We start from the raw sequence: 17270 nt of genomic DNA, 5'->3' as shown, positions 1-17270 counted from the left end.
TTTATTCTAAGCTCTGATCCTTGGGGTTCAGGGAGGGAGGAGCCTCCAGCGTCAATCTCTGCCTTCCATTTATCAGGGTTTATTCAAAGATGCTAGGCTAGTTCTTCGGAACTGTCCTGCACAGGGTGACTAATCATTAGAGGCATGGCAAATAAAGGAATGAATGATTGCTTAGTTATTTCTAGCTGTCCTGTCTCAGTTTTCACTGGCATTGGATCTCAGCCCTCACTGGCTGAGAGGTAGACAAAGAGTTCTGGTAAGAAGGATTTTTTTGCATTGGGTAGGAGCATTTCCATAGGTCACCTCTCAAAAACCCTGTTTATCCATATTTGTTGAACATATTTCTGGCCCAGGATATCTTCCTCCTTTTTATCCCTGACCTGGCGAAAACTTAGTCAGGGTATGCCTGAATGCCCTTCACGCTGTACCTCCTCCAGAGGGACAGGGCAGTGAGGTAACCTCTGTCTCAGCTGACCGGCTATCGCCTGATTTATAAGATGCCAAGGGCTGCCTATGTAGATTTTCAGGTGGAACTGTAGGAACAAACCTGTGTCAATGGTTAACTCAGGTTCTTGGTGTCTGGAGTTTTTCTTTCCTTTATTATTAACTAAAGAACATTTTTACCACTGCTCAGTTGGGAGCACCCAGCTCATAGATCCTCTGCGGGGAGAGTGAATAAAGGTAAGCATTGCTCTATTTTTGTTATTATACAAAGTCATTCAGCCTGTGCTTTGTTCACGCTAGTTTCTGTCTAAGGGGCAGCAATGTCAATGTCAATGTTGAGTTAAAGACAACTGAGATAATTTAATTTCCTATGTAAGTGCTGTAAGTAGAGTGTCATATTCCTTGAGTTCTTTTGAAACTTTGGTCCAAGGTATTCTCAAATTTGTCTTTACAGAGTTTATTAAATAACTTTTACATGACATGATATATGTAAATGTCTAAAAGTGACTTTATTGTATTCCATATTCAATACCATATGGAATATTCTGTAATTTCTTCTGAAAGCAAATTATCGCTCCTGTTTAAGTGTATACACATGTATGGAGATATAGCTTTAAGCATGTAAGTGTGCTTTTACACATCCCTTCAAAAAACTTCAAGAAAAATAGGTTAATTTTCCCTGAGAATTGGAAATAATGATATGAGAGGAAATAAAAATATGCACATCTATAGACTTATTTTAATATCCTTCTCTTTTCTCTAGTCTCCTGTGTGAGGTTTTTTTTTATTTTCAAGTAAGCTTTATGCCCCTTGAACTCATGACCGGGAGATCAAGAGTAGCATGCTCTGCTGACTGGACCAGCCAGGTCCCCAGTTCTAGACTAATTCTATCATAAATTAGAAGTAGAGAATTTCATTCTGTTGTGTTCACTTTAAATTTTCTACAGCTTTTTTTTTCCCCCTTGTGCATTAAAATCTTAGAAATTTTGTTCTTGGGTATTTATTGAGACAAGTGTGGGCATGTTATCTTTGCTCTCTGGAAACTATGACTTCTCTATCTTTTCTAATTGAATTGTTTCTGTTGGCAGTGGGTATGGTTGGTAAACAAGAACTTTTCTGCAAACTTGGTGGATTTTGATCAGGTGCATTAAGCTCTTAGATGATCTTACTAACCTGAAAGGTCCTTAGGAAAATAGTCCTGAGGAGTATTTCTGCTGAGCATTAATGTTATAATTAGGCAAGAGTCAGAGCCTCAGGAAGAAACATTAGATTAATGTATCTTTGCCACTTTACTTTGGAAACTGTAGGTCAACTACTCTCTATGTCAGATCTCAACCAGTAAAGTGACATGAGGAACCTAACCTACAGCTCTTTTGTAGAATGCCATTTAAGGAGTTCTTGAAATGAAGCTAAAAAGAAGTTTAAAAGTGAACAGGGTCCAGAGTTCATGTCCATTCAAATAGCAGAGGGAGAGAGAGTGATAGAGACAGAGGCAGAGAGAAGGAGGAAGACACAGTGAGGAACTGGAGGTAACTGGTAGATGTAACTCCTGCTTACAATTATTTTTAGAACATGAAAACTGTCATAAATCCAAGACATTAGTCTCATTCAAAACAAGACCATGACCACATTTGACATTGGAAGAAAAGACTTGAGTAGCATGCTATTTGAAATCACTTTCCTAAAAAAGTATATTTTGACTTGCAAGAGAACAAGAGTTTTCAAGGATTTTGGAAAACTATGTTTCTTCCATTATATATATATATATATATATATATATATATATATATATATATATATATAAATGGTGAGTCCAAGTGAAGGCTTGGATATGAGTTAGTTGAAAATTAGGAATCGGCAAAAAGTATAGTTTTAGGGAAGAAGGTAGACATATAAAGAATATTTAGAGCAAATATTTAGTACCAAAGCAACTCATATATTTAGGTAAATCTTTTTTTTTTCAAATTTATAATACCCATCATCTGAACAAACTCCCCAGCTTTTGTCCCATATGAATTTATCCTCAAGTCTCCTATGTTATCTCCCTGTTCTAGGAACAGTGGCCTTGAACTTAAGTTTAGGAATAAAATGTGCGTGCTTTCCATTACCACACAATAGGCTTGATATACAGGGCAAAGAGGAAATGCCCCCCAAAGATCTCTCATGTGTGGTCCTTGTGCATGGATGTGTCTGAGATCATGTAGGTCACTAGTACGCTCTTCCTATGAACCTATGAGTGATGTCTTGTTCATGGATATTGTTATTAACATACCTGGAACCAATCGTCACAGCTCTATAACCCAACATGACTGAAGACAGTCCTCAAGAATCTACCTTGATTCTTTTTACCAAGGGATGGCTGGCATTACTCTTCTTCTACAATTACTTATGTCGCATTAGTAAAAGCAATTCCTCCAGCATGGAGGAAATTCCATTTGTTTTTGCCACTAATAGATGTTTTTTTTTTTTTTTTTAAATAATGGGAAAGAAGTTCATTTTCTTAGGAAGACAATGACCAACATTTTGTTTGTGGAAAAGCAAAGTTTGTGGAAAAAGCTTTTCTTTGCTTTTTTCTTTGCTTTTTAAAATTTGTTTTGTTTTTGTTTTATTTTGTTTTTACCATCATCATCTTAGCTCCTTAACCCCTATAAGACAATGACATAGAGATAATGGATCATCCTGTCATTTCCCTGATTTAGCTGGTCCTGAACTTAGCAAGAAACATTTGTTTTTTCTGATTGATTCATTGATTGATTCTCTCAACAAATATTTATTAAGTGACGAGTCCTAAATCTTAAGGGTTGAGTGGAAGATTGTTTAATGGGTGAAACCACTTTCTTTTGGAATTTGAGACTACTGAAGGAGGAAAAACAGATGACTTGACAATGCATAATATAGCATGTATTCAACAAATATTTATTGTCTGACTACTCTGTGCCAGACATTGATTGGACATAAACTGATGAAAAGGACATATTAGTGAAAAGTAAAAGACAAAAATTCCTGGCATTATGAATCTTGCATTTTAGAGTAGATGTTGGAGGAGTCTATCAAGAAGTAAAATTAAAAACATGTTAGCGGTGATAAGCAGTATAGAGGAAAACACAATGGAGGGAGGAGTTACTGGAGGTGGGGGCTGGAGGAGTGAGAGTATTGTATTCGTTATCTATTGCTGTGTAACAAATTTCCCCAAAACTGTGTCTGAGAGCAGCAATCGTTTGTCATCTCCAGTTTTCTGGGTCAGGAATCCAGGCTGTCTGGGTCCTCTGGATCACATGCTGCAGTCAAAGTGTCCACTGGGACTAACCATCTCAAGCCTTGCATGGGGGAAGATTCTCTTCCAAGCTTCATCACATGGTACTTGGCAGGATTGGTTCCTTTGGGGCAGTTGGATGGGGGGGGGGGGGACTCAGTTCTCCATTAGTTACTGGCGAGAGTCCTTCCGCAGTTCCTTGCCATGTGGGCCTGTCCATAAAATATCTCAAAACATGGCAGCTGGTTTCCATTAGAGCAAGCAGCAAGTAAACAAGACAGAGACAGAGTCTTTTTCAAACTAATCTTGAAAGTGATGTCCCCCCAGTTTGGCCAAATTCTATTCATTAGACATGAGTCACTTATTCCAGCCAATACTCAAGGGGAGGGATTTCACAAGAGCGTGAACACTAGGAAACAGGGATCTTAGGGAGCCATCTTCCAAGCTGCCTGTCATAGCTCTACATTTTTAAATAAGATTGTCAAAGGAAGCTTCATGAAGTAGTCGATATTTGATGGAAGACCTAGAGGTGGTGAGTCAGGAGTGAACAATATGGATACCTTGGAGAAGCATGGTTCAGGTAGATGGAATAGCTATGGCAAGGCTCTGAGTGTTCCTGGCATGTTTGAGAGATGGCAAGGGGATCCGTGTGGCTGAACCAAAATTGAAAAGGGAAGAGTAGTTGTAGATGAGGTCATGTGGATGTGCCATGATTTTTCCAGAATGGAGAGGATTCTGCAAACTGAATGTGTCAGAGATGTTTTTTTGGGAACTTATGAAGGACCACAGGGAGGTATCCATTTAAATAGGTAGAAAGACAGGGAGGAAGAGCATTGTAGATGGTAGGCAGGTAATGTGGATGAAGAAAATACAGAAAAGGGGATGAGGGTAAATGAAGACATGGCTCCTCTAGTTTGACCAATGGGATAATAAAGAGGCATCTTAATATCAAGACTATGCTGAGGCCAATGACCTTCTCACCAATGAGACTTGTAAGGAGAACACACATATCACCACAGAAACCAGGTCTTCTTTGGGCCATGCCAGCTGCTTCCAACAGACGGGGGCTATAAAGCAAAACTAGTTTTCTTGGGCAGTAAACAGTATTTGAAGGCTTTCTAGGAGGCTTTCTCCAAATGCCTCTCTGCGGAGTCGTATGTGCTCTTCTCTCAGCTTTGAGCAAATAATGACCAGTAGGTCATCCTTCAAGTGGTCCCTTTGTTGGAAACCATAAGAATAATAGCTCTGAACAAATAGTCCTTCTGAGATGCATTTTGTCTTACTACATACAGTCTTCTGTATCAAAAATACTACAGATTGGGTGGCTTAAACAACAAACATTTATTTCTCACAGTCCTGAAAGTTCGACATTAGGATACCAGTATATTTAGTGTTTGGTGAGACCCATTTCCTGGTTCACAGAGGATCACCTTCTCACTGGATCCTCACATGACAGAAGAAGCAAGAGAGCTCTCTGGGGTCTTTTTTTATAAGAGCACCAATCCCATTCACAAGGGCTTTACCCTTACGACCTAATCACCTCTCCCAAAGCCCCACCTCCTAGTAACACTAAATTAGGAATTAAGACTCAATGTGTGAATTTGGGAGGACACAAACATTTGTTAGCTTTGAAATAAACTCAGGTTGTTTTTGGTTGAGGTTCTAGGTCTTTGGCGGGGAGTGGGAGGGAGATAATGGCAGGTCTACAGTCTGAAATGCAATACATTTGCATTATGTAAAGACAGTTGTATCCTTCTTTCTCAGCTGGCCAGCCTCAGAGGACTTGGAGAAGAAATCTTCATCACCCTTTAAGCCCTATGCGCCCTGAACTTTGTGGTTTTAAAATGTAAGGAGTGGATGACTTTATTTTTTTAAAGCTGCTCTTGCATGAAAAAGATGGGATCAACTTTTCCTCCAAGGTTTTCTACTCTGAAACCAAGAATTCAGATGCAAAATGTACATTGCATTTTAAAGATGCTTTTCACTATTAAATACATCTTTTTCTAGTTATTTTGGCCCCACATTCACTTTCTCTTCAAAATAGACCTGAAACTGCCCACAGATGCAGAGGAAATTGGGGGAAAAGTCAAACTGAGTAAAAAATAGCCCTAAAGTAGATTTACTTGACAATTCCAAATAAAGATGATTTTCACCTTAAATATGGTCCTGAAGTATCACCTCAATTCTTAATTTTATTTTACTTACATACGTATAGTTTAAAAGACTTCAGATGTTTCCATGCTTCAGATTATATTGAATATGATTTGTTCTTTTGACTTAAAGTGAACATTCAACTATTTCAATTTTTTTAAAGAAAAAAGTATGTTTGAGGAAACATGACCAAAACCATTTTTATTATGATGAATTTTGATTTTTTGTTATATTCCATTTTAAATTAGAACCATGTTCCCAGGCAATCAATAATCTTTTATTCAATCTGGATACAAAGATAATAAAAACTTGGTCCCTGCCCTCAGTCTGGCAGAAAAAGGCAGGTCTGTACGTCATTAAGGGCGATTCAGTGGCCTAGGACTGTGATAAAATAAGACTAGCACACCAGCCCACTGAACTTTTTCCAGGAAAGCAATAGGGGGATGGCCTTCTTTGGGGCCTGTGGGTGTTGTTCAGTGTTTGTTTTTAGAATTCAGAATGTTTAAAGACTGAGATATTGTGGGGTTTTTTATGATTACTTTATTTGAGAGAGAGCACGAGCACACTCATGTGTGTGAGGGAGAATGGAGGGTCAGAGGGAGAGAATCTTCGAGCAGAGTCAAAACCCAAGATTTGATCCCAATGAGATCACAACCAGAGCCAAAACCAAGAGTCAGACACTCAACCTACTGAGACACTAAGGTGCCCTGAGATACTGTTTTTACTATGAACTGTTTTACAACAAGATGTTTCAGTGCCTTACATTGGCCATCTTCTTCCCTTCATTTGATAATTATTCAGGGTTCTCCAAAGAACCAGAACCAATAGGATATACAGAGAAGGAGAGACAGAGAATGATTTATTCTAAAGAATCAGTCATGTGATTGTCAGGGAAGGAAGTCTGAAATCTGTAGGTTAGAAGGAAGGTTGGAAATTAAATAAGAGTTGATATTGTAGTCTTTTGGGTTTTTTTTAAAGATTTATTTATTTTATAAAGAGACTGAGAGTGGACACAAATGAGGGCGGGGTCAGAAGGAGAGGGAGAGAGAGAATCCTCAGGCAGACTCCCTATTGAGGGCAGAGCCAGACAGGGTAGTGGATCCCAGGACCGTGAGATCATGACCCATGACCCAAGCTGAAATCAAGAGTGGCTGCTTAATCGACCCCCCCAGATGCCCCGATATTGTAGTCTGGAGTCCAAAATTGGCTAGTTAGACCAGCAGGCATGAAACTTAGGCAGAGTTTCTTATGTTGCAATCTTGAGGTAGAATTGCTTCTCCTTTGGAAACTTCAGTTTTGCTCTTAAAACTTTCAACTGCTTGGATGTGGGCCACATGCGTTTTAGAGGATCATTTGCTTTGCTGAAAGTGGACACATTGTAAGTGTTAATCACATCTATCAAATATCTTCACAAAACATCCAGAATGATGATTGGCCAGACAACTGAACCTCACAGCCCAGTCACATCACGTTGATACAAAAATTAACCATCACAGTGACACAGGGCATTTTCACCCTGATTGTATTTTGTCATATAGACATTCTAAGTTTGAAGCTTCAACTTCTAGAAAAGAACTTAAGAACCACACTTTAATAGTTACTACATTTTTAATTCTGCAAAAGAGATATGCCTAAAAATGCGATCATTTGGGTAGAGAAGTAGCCATTAATTTAATACAGCCTTCTCACTCACTGTTACAGCTTTTTACCATGCAATCTGGCCAAGGAAAAAGTCATTTCTCTTAATTAAGACAAAGAACAGGTTACTTTAAAAGACATCCATGGTCCGTCCTTCTTTTATTTTTTTTTAAGATTTTATTTATTTATTTGACAGAGATCACAAGTAGGCAGAGAGTCAGGCAAAGAAGGGGGGTGGGGTAAGCAGGCTCCCCACTGAGCAGAGAACCCAATGTGGGGCTTGATCCCAGGACCCTGGGATCACGACCTAAGCCGAAGGCAGAGACTTTAACCCAGTGAGCCACCCAGGCGCCCTCATGGTCCATCCTTCTAACAGCATTGTCTCCTCTTCCATCACATGCTACACCATATTTTTCAGCTACTATATATTCTTTCCTATATTTGCCTGCAGTTTATTTTTCACATATAGGAGTCTGGTTCCCAAATGACTCTGTTCATGGTAGTAACACTGCCAGGATCTATGAGAAGCCAGAAGAAAAACATGGTGTACAATTCAGAAGCATTAATTTAATTCCAGAATTAGGATTGAGAATAAGAAGAATTCAATAATTTAACTGATAAGTAGTGCAAAGAATTATTTTTGTAGTTCAGGTGTTTTTTTTTTTAATATTTTATTTATTTATTTGACAGAGAGAGATCACAAGTAGGCAGAGAGGCAGGCAGAGAGAGAGAGGAGGAGGAAGCAGGCTCCCTGCTGAGCAGAGAGCCCGATGCGGGGCTTGATCCCAGGTCCCCGGGATCATGACCTGAGCCGAAGGCAGAGGCTTAACCCACTGAGCCACCCAGGCGCCCCATAGTTCAGGTATTTTGAGGTAAATATCCAGAATTCAAAATCAACACAGATTTAAAAAAAAAATCCTAAGACCAGGATATTTTGAGCTTCAGCTCAATTCTTTGTGTTATATTCTCAGATCTCCCTAGGATTTGGGGTAGGGATAACGGTAACATACTCATTTCTCTTGTTTTGTTTTGTTTTTTAGGTTTCTCATTTAATGGAAAATTTTGAGAAGTACTATTAAAGGATAATTTTTGTGAGACTAAATTCTTGGGTTAGGTTACTACTTGATTAGTTAGTTGGCTCTGCCCCAGAAAAATATCTACTCACCCACAAACTTGGCCAGTCTTTTCACGACTATGTACTCTTCACATCTCATGTGAGACTTTTCCAAACAATGGGTAATTCAGGACATTCTGTCTCTACTTTGGGAAAATAATCCAAAAGTAACCTCACAAAACAAGGCACCTAGCATAAAGCCTTGACCACCAAAATTCTGCAGTCAATCTCTGATTCGGGGCACCCCCTAGCAGGAAGCCAGCCCATCTAGTCAGTTGAGCATGAGCAAAATAGCTCTGTCCAACTAGCACTTACCTGAAAGACACACTTGGCCATCTTTGATGAGCTATTAAGTTATTAACTGACCTTCTAGTGTTCTGGTAATGTACTATTGAGTTCTATTTATAGATGGTAGAGTAAAATCCTTCCATGGACTTGCAAATAAAATTGAGAAGGTGCCAGGACATTAAAGACTATGAGCCATACACCAGGATCGTCACAGCAAGAAGCCTGTTCCTGTTGTGTGTTTAGCTTGCCTTTTATTTGGGTCAGAATTGAGCCAACTTGTGGGTGGTTAGATAACACTCAAGGAGAAAGTGGTGTGACTAATTTGAACAAAGTTACACATATTTAAGTTTAGGCTTTGTGGGAATAGAAAGCGGTTCCATTTCCTTATGACTAAAGTTTTATTTAGCTGTGTTCGATAACAATATTGAGCTGATGATAAGATTGCATCATTGGCATCAGGAGTTAAAAAGCTAAAGAAACATTTGGAGAAAAATAACTAAGGAGAGCAAAATCACAAACCAGCAGACCTGAAGGAAACCCAACAGAAGCAAAATGTACTGTGCTTTACACTCACAGAAGTTAAGCATGATGGAGAAACCAGGACAATGTTTCCATGCATTATATTGCTATAGGCAGATTATTTTGTGTGTTTCTTCTGCATGACTGCATCAAATCATTCCTGTTCTTGTTGTAAACAGAGGACACGACTTCTCCATTCAGCATGGAAATTGGTATTCATCTGCTGCAGCAGCTTATGAAACAGAAGCACGGGAGCACGGACTGAGCAGAACCAGGAGGTGAGTAGAAGTCCAGCGTTGTGTCCTGGAGACAAGAGCTGTTTAGAGTCACCATGCTTCTTTTTGTGTGGAAAGTAAGGGACTATACTAGTTATATACAAGTGAATTACCACAGTAATCACTATACCATTAGTATGGTATTGTGGACATGGTTTTTGTAGGCATCACAATCATAGCATTTGGTAACCCCCACTGCTATTCAATGGACAGAACATTGTCATCCTTTATACTTTTGTTTTTTGAATTGAACAAATGGCACCTTCATTCTTCCAACTCAGTGAGCAATGCTCCTGTCACTGGGCACTAGGTTTATAAAGATAAATTTTTCAGTTGCTTACCATTGAGAAAGTCAAAACTTAGCAAAAGAAGACACAGGCAGAAAAACCAGCTGTGCCTGGGGAACTGAGGGAACCTGGAAGAAAGAAGAAATGTCTTCCTGATTTATGAAGAACTTGACATGTTCAGAAGAGTGTGAGAAGCTCCGAGTGGTTGACACATAGAATTTTCAGGGTGACAGATGCATGTGAAGTAAAGGAAGACAACAAATGAGAACCAGTGAAAATGAGCTGGAAGCTACCAGGATAAAACGGAGCTCATGTCCATCTCTCACCTTGAAATGAGATGCTTAAGCCTCCAATTAGATAATGAGGGTAGCCAGCAAGAAAAGCTGGTACCTGCCATCACGTAAACAGGAGCCATAGAAGCTGAATGAAGAGAGCTACAGAAACCGTGGGTTGACCTGCTCTCCGTACCAATCACACAAGGCAGATGATCAGTGACAACCTCTGTGAATGACCACAGAGCCTCATGCCCTATGCCAACCTTCTGCTATAAAAAGAATATGGCTCTTGCTTCCCTTTCATCTTACAAATCTCATCCAAAACATCTCCCAGGGGGTCCAGGCCAATATGGAACTATGACAGGAATGGCATTCTGGAACATGTGGTCCCAGGTTAGCTAAATCCATACAGTCTAAATCTGCCACTCCTGATATTTGCCATTCAGAATATAAAACAAATGATGGAGACATAGTTCCTGCCTCCAAAGAGCCATCCCTGTGGCAGAAGAGAGTCCTAATTCACTCTGGTATATGTTGAAATAGCACTGATTTGTCCCTTTTACCAGCAAAAAGTGAGACTCATGCACATGAATGAGCTTTGGAAGTGTTAAAGGTTTAATGGCTTTTCAGAGTCTCACTTTGGTTGTGTGATTACCTCTACACTTGAAAGTGAACACTGGGAATAAAGTCATTCTAGGTATTTTAGTAAGTTTAGAGCCCCTCGTCTTCGTCTTATTTCACTTGAGTAGTACGGTGGTGCTGAATGGATAGCAACCAAACTTCTGCATTCACCCAGTCCTTTCATTCATGAGATGGTACCTGTTCATTGAAATCACCAGCTATTTCCCCACAGAAGTAAGATTTGTCCTGGCTCAGCATAACTTAGCCCTCTTTTAAGCTGAGAAAATGGGACACAATAAGCTGATAACTAAGTTCCTCCACTGTTAATTTAAAAAAAAAAAAAGCATTGAAGATTAGAATATCCTCAAAATGTTGTGTCAGATCTGTCCTGGGAAAAATCCTTTTTTTTTTGTTGTTTTTTTGTCTCTCTCTCTCTTTTTTTTTCATTTTACTTATTTATTTGACAGACAGAGATCACAAGTAGGCAGAGAAGCAGGCAGAGAGAGACAGGAAAGCAGGTTCCCTGCTGAGCAGAGAGCCCGATGTGGGGCTCGATCCCAGGACACTGGGATCATGACCTGAGCTGAAGGCAGAGGCTTAACCCACTGAGCCACCCAGGTGCCCCAGAAAACTCCTTTTTAATCAGCACAATCTTGCGTAGCTTGTCTCTGCTCTCTCTTTATTAGACCGTACTTGACCCACCCTTTCAACTCAGCCCTCTGTCTCATTTTCTCTCCCTTGGAAGCTGTCTCAGTAGGCAGATTTTGCATCTTTCAGACTCTTCACATTTTCTCTGTATCTCAGGGGTAGTGTCACAATGATGACGTGGCCTCACTGTGTCCACAACCTAAACGTTGTGTTACCAGTCATGAATAGAAGATATTTTTGCTCCATCTTCTATGAATGATAGGACACCACATGGTGAAACTTCTGAGATGTTTCCCCTACCGGTAACAAAGGAACATGTGTCCCTTGACTGCAGAAATAATATTTTCAATTTACTGATCAATTTTTGTTTAACAACGACATGCTTGCCCCATGGGAAGTGCTTCACAGATATTAACCCTTCCATTCCCACAATGAATTTCATTTTTATAGATGAAGAAGCAGGCACAAAGTGGCCACGCAATGTTTTGAAGATCACACAGCTTGTAAAGGGCACAGCTGATTTTGGACCCGTCTTTGTCCCTAGTATCCGATTTGAGCAACTAATCTGTGCCCTCTATGGAAACTCAGTTTTTTTGTACATTCATAGCCACATGATTATTAAGAATGCTAAATGACATTCACACATAAGTTAGAGTATATACCCAGCATTCAAGAAACGTTTGTACACAACACAAAGGGGAAACATGAGAAATGCACAGGCATTGAAATGATAAAATAGTGTGAAACCGTACCAGTGGGACCCTGCTCTCTACTCTGTAATTACTGATTTCTTTAAAGTATTCTAGTTTGCATGCTAGGCATTAAATTGGTTGTCCTCTGTCAAGCCACTTAAAAGATAAAAACAAGCCAATCAGAGACAGAAAAGAAGACATCTGCACTCTATTTAAGGGCAGAACCCCGGCCACACAAATACAGGGCTTTGCCATTTTCATCAAAAGTGAGTAAACACAAACAGAAGTTTAACACCATAAATCAATAATTTCACTCTGTTGAGCAAAGATAACATATAGTCTAAGGAAAGCAATATTTCATTGATGGGGGGAAATGCAATCATTCTTCGTGGTCCTAATGACATATGAAAGTCTGTTGGCTTTAATATCAAATATTGAACTAAGATCAAATAAGCCATTTGTTTGAGGGAAAAGACAGAGACAAAAGCAGAGCCCAAAGGGTCTTGAGAGATTTCTCAGTTTAGAGCAAAGTCTCTCCTTTATTAATCTAATATAAAATAGCCCTTTTTCTTTGTGCTAGTAAATATTAATTTTGCTAGAAATTACTGCTCTTGATATGCAAATATTTATGATGAGAATTTTCATGGAGTAGGAAGAAGAAATCTTAGTTTTTACTCTTGTATTAACACTCAGTGAAGATTAACAGTGATGAAATCATTTATTGGGAGCAAATCCTGTCTTTCATTGGTTTGGCCATGTGTTACAAATGAAGTCAAATGCATAGTTTCAGAAAAAGCATCAGACAAAAGCCAACGATCAATGTAGTAAAATTGTATTTTTTAAATAAAATATTTTCAGGAGTCTTTTTTGTTGTTGTTGTTAAGATTTTTATTTACTTATTTGACAGAGAGAGAGACAGTGAGAGAGGGAACACAAGCAGGGGGAGTGGTGAGGGAGAAGCGGGCTTCCCACTGAGCAGGGAGCCCCATATCGGGCTTGATCCCAGGACCCTGGGATCATGACCTGAGCCAAAGGCAGACGCTTAATGACTGAGCCACGCAGGCGCCCCAAATATTTTCAGTATTCTATGAAATAAAGAAAACCATACTTCCCAAGAAAGCTGCTAACATAAATTTTTACTCTTCAAAAATAGTTACATCAGACAATAAGACACAATTATTTATGTAACTATATTTATAAATTTATATTAAATGTATATAGGTTTATTAAAAATTTTATATAAATATTTATATACTATATAAACATAATAATCAAATAATAATTCATGATTATTAATCATTTTCAGTATTCATCATAAGGCCATCTCTTAAAGAAATAACGATGTTTACTTTTCAAGTTGAAAAAAAATTAGAAAAAATTTGGCAGTTGCCCTACCCTTAAAGCCGTTAGTGCATTCATCCTTAAGATCACTGAGCTCCTGAAGCTTCCAATAAACTTTTCTGTTGTGTTTGGCATTTCCTTTTACGTAGTCTCAGCTTTTAAACTAAAGACCAGATCATTCACGGGCATGTTTTTGTTTTTCTTGTTTGGTTCACCTTTATTCCCTTTTTTTTTTTTTTTTTTTTTTTTTTTGGATTCCTAATGAATATCATAAAACAACACTTGTGGTCGCATTTCAAAGCTTAGAAAATGCTTTGACAGCAAAGATCATGTTTTGTCTTCAGAAAACCTTGGCAAGAGTACTGGGAATACTGGAGAATTCTTCGCATAGTGATGGAAATAGTAAGGATCAGGCAAATTAAGCAATGGGCCTGTACAGGGCCAGCAGGGGAACTCAGCCTCGGGGGTTTGCCTCTAGATCCATTTCTCTTTCATGTACCCATGCTTCCTCACCTCTTCCATCTCTGCGCTGGAGAAATCTTAGGAGGCTAGCAGGTGTCTTGTCGGGTATCAGCTTGCTTTTCTGTATCAGACCGACCTGGGGTTTAATCTAAACTCTGCCACATGTGACCTGTAGTGGTTCTCCAAGTGTGGTCTGGGACTAGCAGCTTCAGAATTGCCTGGGAATTTATGCAAAATGCAGATTCTCAGGCTCCACCTCAGACCCAGCAAAGAAGCATCTCTGGGGCTAGAGTCCAGCATCTCTCTTCCTCACCATCCCTCCAAGTGATTCTGATCAATACGAAGTTTTGAAAACCAGGGGTCTAGACCAAGGCATATCACCACTGCAGAAGTTCTGTCTTGTCTTCCAGCTGGGTCCACGGTAGCTCTTATAAATGTCACACAGCCATGATAGACAGCCACTTGAGAAACATTGACATTCTCAAGGAACTGAATTTTATTGAAAGAGTTAATTCCAGCTCATTCCATAAATGTGGGAACAGAAGTGAAGTGATCACTCTTCTTGAATGCAGCACTTTTCTCCAAACCTGGAGTTTAGAGAAATAGTCGTCGTTAACTATTTCTAACTTGTGGGTAAATGATGGTATACTTTGGCTATGTCCAAAGTAGTTAGTAGCTGCCATCGAAAGGAAATCAAGGAAGCCAAGTGATTTTTAGTTAAAAATCAGGTAGGGGCAGGGCCTGTCTTTGTCACTGTCATTTTATTTGATTTTTGTTTATGTGATTCTGGCAATTGTTCATGATAGCTTTGTCCAATGGCCAAATGTCATCCCATGGCTTGAATTACTTAAAATTTATATATCTGGGGGCACCTGGGTGGTTTAGGCAATTAAGCATCTGACTCTTGACTTTGGCTCAGGTCATGATCTCAGGGTTGTGAGATCAAGCCCCGCACTCTGCATTTGTTGGGGAGTCTCCTTGAGATTCTCTCTCTTCCCTTCCCGCAATTCAGCTCATGCTCCTTTGTTCTGTTTTATATATATATATATATATACACACACACACACACACATACATAAACATATATGTGTGTATATATAATGTGTATATGTATATTATATTATGTATGTATATATATACACACATAATTTTAAAACTCTTAATTTAAAAAAAATCTAAAAATTTAATTTTGAAACTCAATGAAAACATTTTTTTAGCCTGTGTTCACCCAAATATATGAAAGTTGGTCTTAGGTAGGCTTATGGAGTATGTAGATATGGGCCAGTAAATTCAGTCAATTTCTCTTTGATTTCCCTGTTTGTCCTCTTCCTGGGCCTTTTAAAGTAGAGAACACCTGTTAAATACCTCCCATGTTCCAGGTACTATGTTGTATGCTCGGGGCTTGTGGGGAAGCCAGGTAGGAGGTGTTCTCAAAATTCTGGTGCTCAAGCCACATCAACTGGCCACCCAAGTTCTTGGTTTTAGATGGAATTAAGAGTCTCACATAATTTGTACGTGGGTCTTCACTACCAGGAAGGGGGCAGGAGTTACCTGCTTTCAACTTAAGTTCCTGAAGTTTGAAGAGAAACAACCACCTGAAGCCATGGTTTTTTTGGTCACTTATTTTTCTCCATAGTTCCCAAAGGTGGGATTCCTAACTTGGGCAGGGGGAGGGGGGGCAGGCAGTGAGAAAAACAAAAACCCCCAAAACCTTAAAAGCCTTTCTGTTCCTAAAGCGTGACACTACAGGGTTTCCGTCACTGCGGCAGTCTGTCATCCGAGGGCATGCTAATAAAGTAGCTTACCTCACTGGGAAGAAGGGGAAATATTTAGGTATAAACTAGACTTTACAAGTGCAGGTAACATTATTTCAGAAGGTTTTCCCTATCTCTGTTTACCAACGCTGCCTGTCGATAAAAAGATTAAAAGCTAGTTACTCCAGTATTTACAGAGAACATAGGGCTCTGACTGACTCTGCTCAGAATCTCCAGTTACATCACCCTGAAACGCTCTGCCAGCCTTCCCTGTCCTTGTGGTAACTGCTCCCATCGCTGGGTCCAGCCCTGATGTGCTGGCACTTACGCAAGGACATCTTGGAGGGAAACCGGTGGTGGCCATGTCTGTTCAGCCTCAGCTATCACCTTGCCCTGCAAAAAAAAAAAAAAAAAAAAAAGCTACTCAGTCATTTGCTCAGCATTTATATTTTTAGGCTCCTCCTCGGATTTAATCACTTAGGTATTTCCCTGCCCAAGCATTTGTGCTGGTAAAACGGGGCCACGCAATCCTGGCAGAACCTACCTATCTCTGCTCCTGTCCGAAGGGTCAGCCATGGAAAGGCTGATCACAGGGATTCTGTAGTTGAAAGGAGTCTTTTGTTTGGGGGTTTTTTGTGTTTCCCTTGAAAGAAAATTCTGAGGCTTGAGAGCTCTAAGATAAGGGGGAAAGTCTACCTAAAAACACTGTGTGCCTTCTCACCAACCTTTCACTGGGAGAGAACAGATCATCTTTGTTACACTTTGGCTGGTTGAAAATGCACACGTTATATGGGTAATTGAGGTTAATGAAAACACTCGGACGTCATTTTCCCAGGTCCTTTCCTTTTCTGGGATGAATTATGGACCTAATTTAGGTACACAGTCCTACTTACAGATCGAGTTAAATTCACTGGGAGCATTTAGCATATTCATAAGGTTAAAGACACTTAAAAGTCTGTGGCTGTCATTTTGAATTATCAAATTCTATAATCTCTCTCCAATAAGCTGTGATTCATCCACTTAGGTGACCAAGAATGTGTATGGTATAATTTTGCAAAGTTGGTAAAACACAACACCTGAATAATGGAAGGGTCATCCATTCCTCATTGCCTGAATTGCCAGAAACATGACCAAAACCTTGTTCAGAAATACTTTTTCCTAGAGAAAGAGAACATGCAGGAGCAGGTACGGGGAGGGGCAGAGGGAGAGGGAGAGAGAATCCCAGGCTGATTCCCCGGTGAGCGCAGAGCCTGACACAGGGTTCCATCCCATGACCCTGAGATCATGACTTGAGCCAAAATCAAGAGGCAGATACTTAACCACTGAGCCACTCAGGCACCCTCAGAAATGTTCTTTAAGAGATATATGGCTAATGGGGCACCTGGGTGGCTCAGTGGGTTAAGCCTTTGCCTTCGGCTCAGGTCATGATCTCAGGGTCCTGGGATCCAGCCCGGTGTCTGGCTCCCTGCTCGGCGGGGAGCCTGCTTCCCCCTCTCTCTGTCTGCCTC

At 39.9% G+C, this 17270-nt stretch overlaps 1 protein-coding gene across 7 annotated transcripts in view; it reads left to right on the top strand.

The window, feature by feature from the left end:
• Positions 1–240: 240 nt before the first annotated feature.
• KCNJ16 (potassium inwardly rectifying channel subfamily J member 16) overlaps positions 241–17270 on the top strand; it is a 57411-nt gene continuing 40381 nt past the window's right edge. For 6 of the 7 annotated variants that reach the window (XR_007123331.1, XM_047706851.1, XM_047706857.1 and 3 more), the window contains exons 1-2: positions 241–681; positions 9587–9685. The gene's annotated coding sequence lies outside the window, so the exon portion shown is untranslated. Of the gene's footprint in view, positions 682–5461; positions 5544–9586; positions 9686–17270 lie in introns of all 7 variants that reach the window. The other variant, XM_047706862.1, reaches the window with a different exon arrangement.

This window comes from Lutra lutra, chromosome 16 (genome assembly GCF_902655055.1).
Source record: "Lutra lutra chromosome 16, mLutLut1.2, whole genome shotgun sequence".
NCBI lineage: Eukaryota > Metazoa > Chordata > Mammalia > Carnivora > Mustelidae > Lutra > Lutra lutra.
This window is presented reverse-complemented; position numbering and strand designations above follow the sequence as displayed.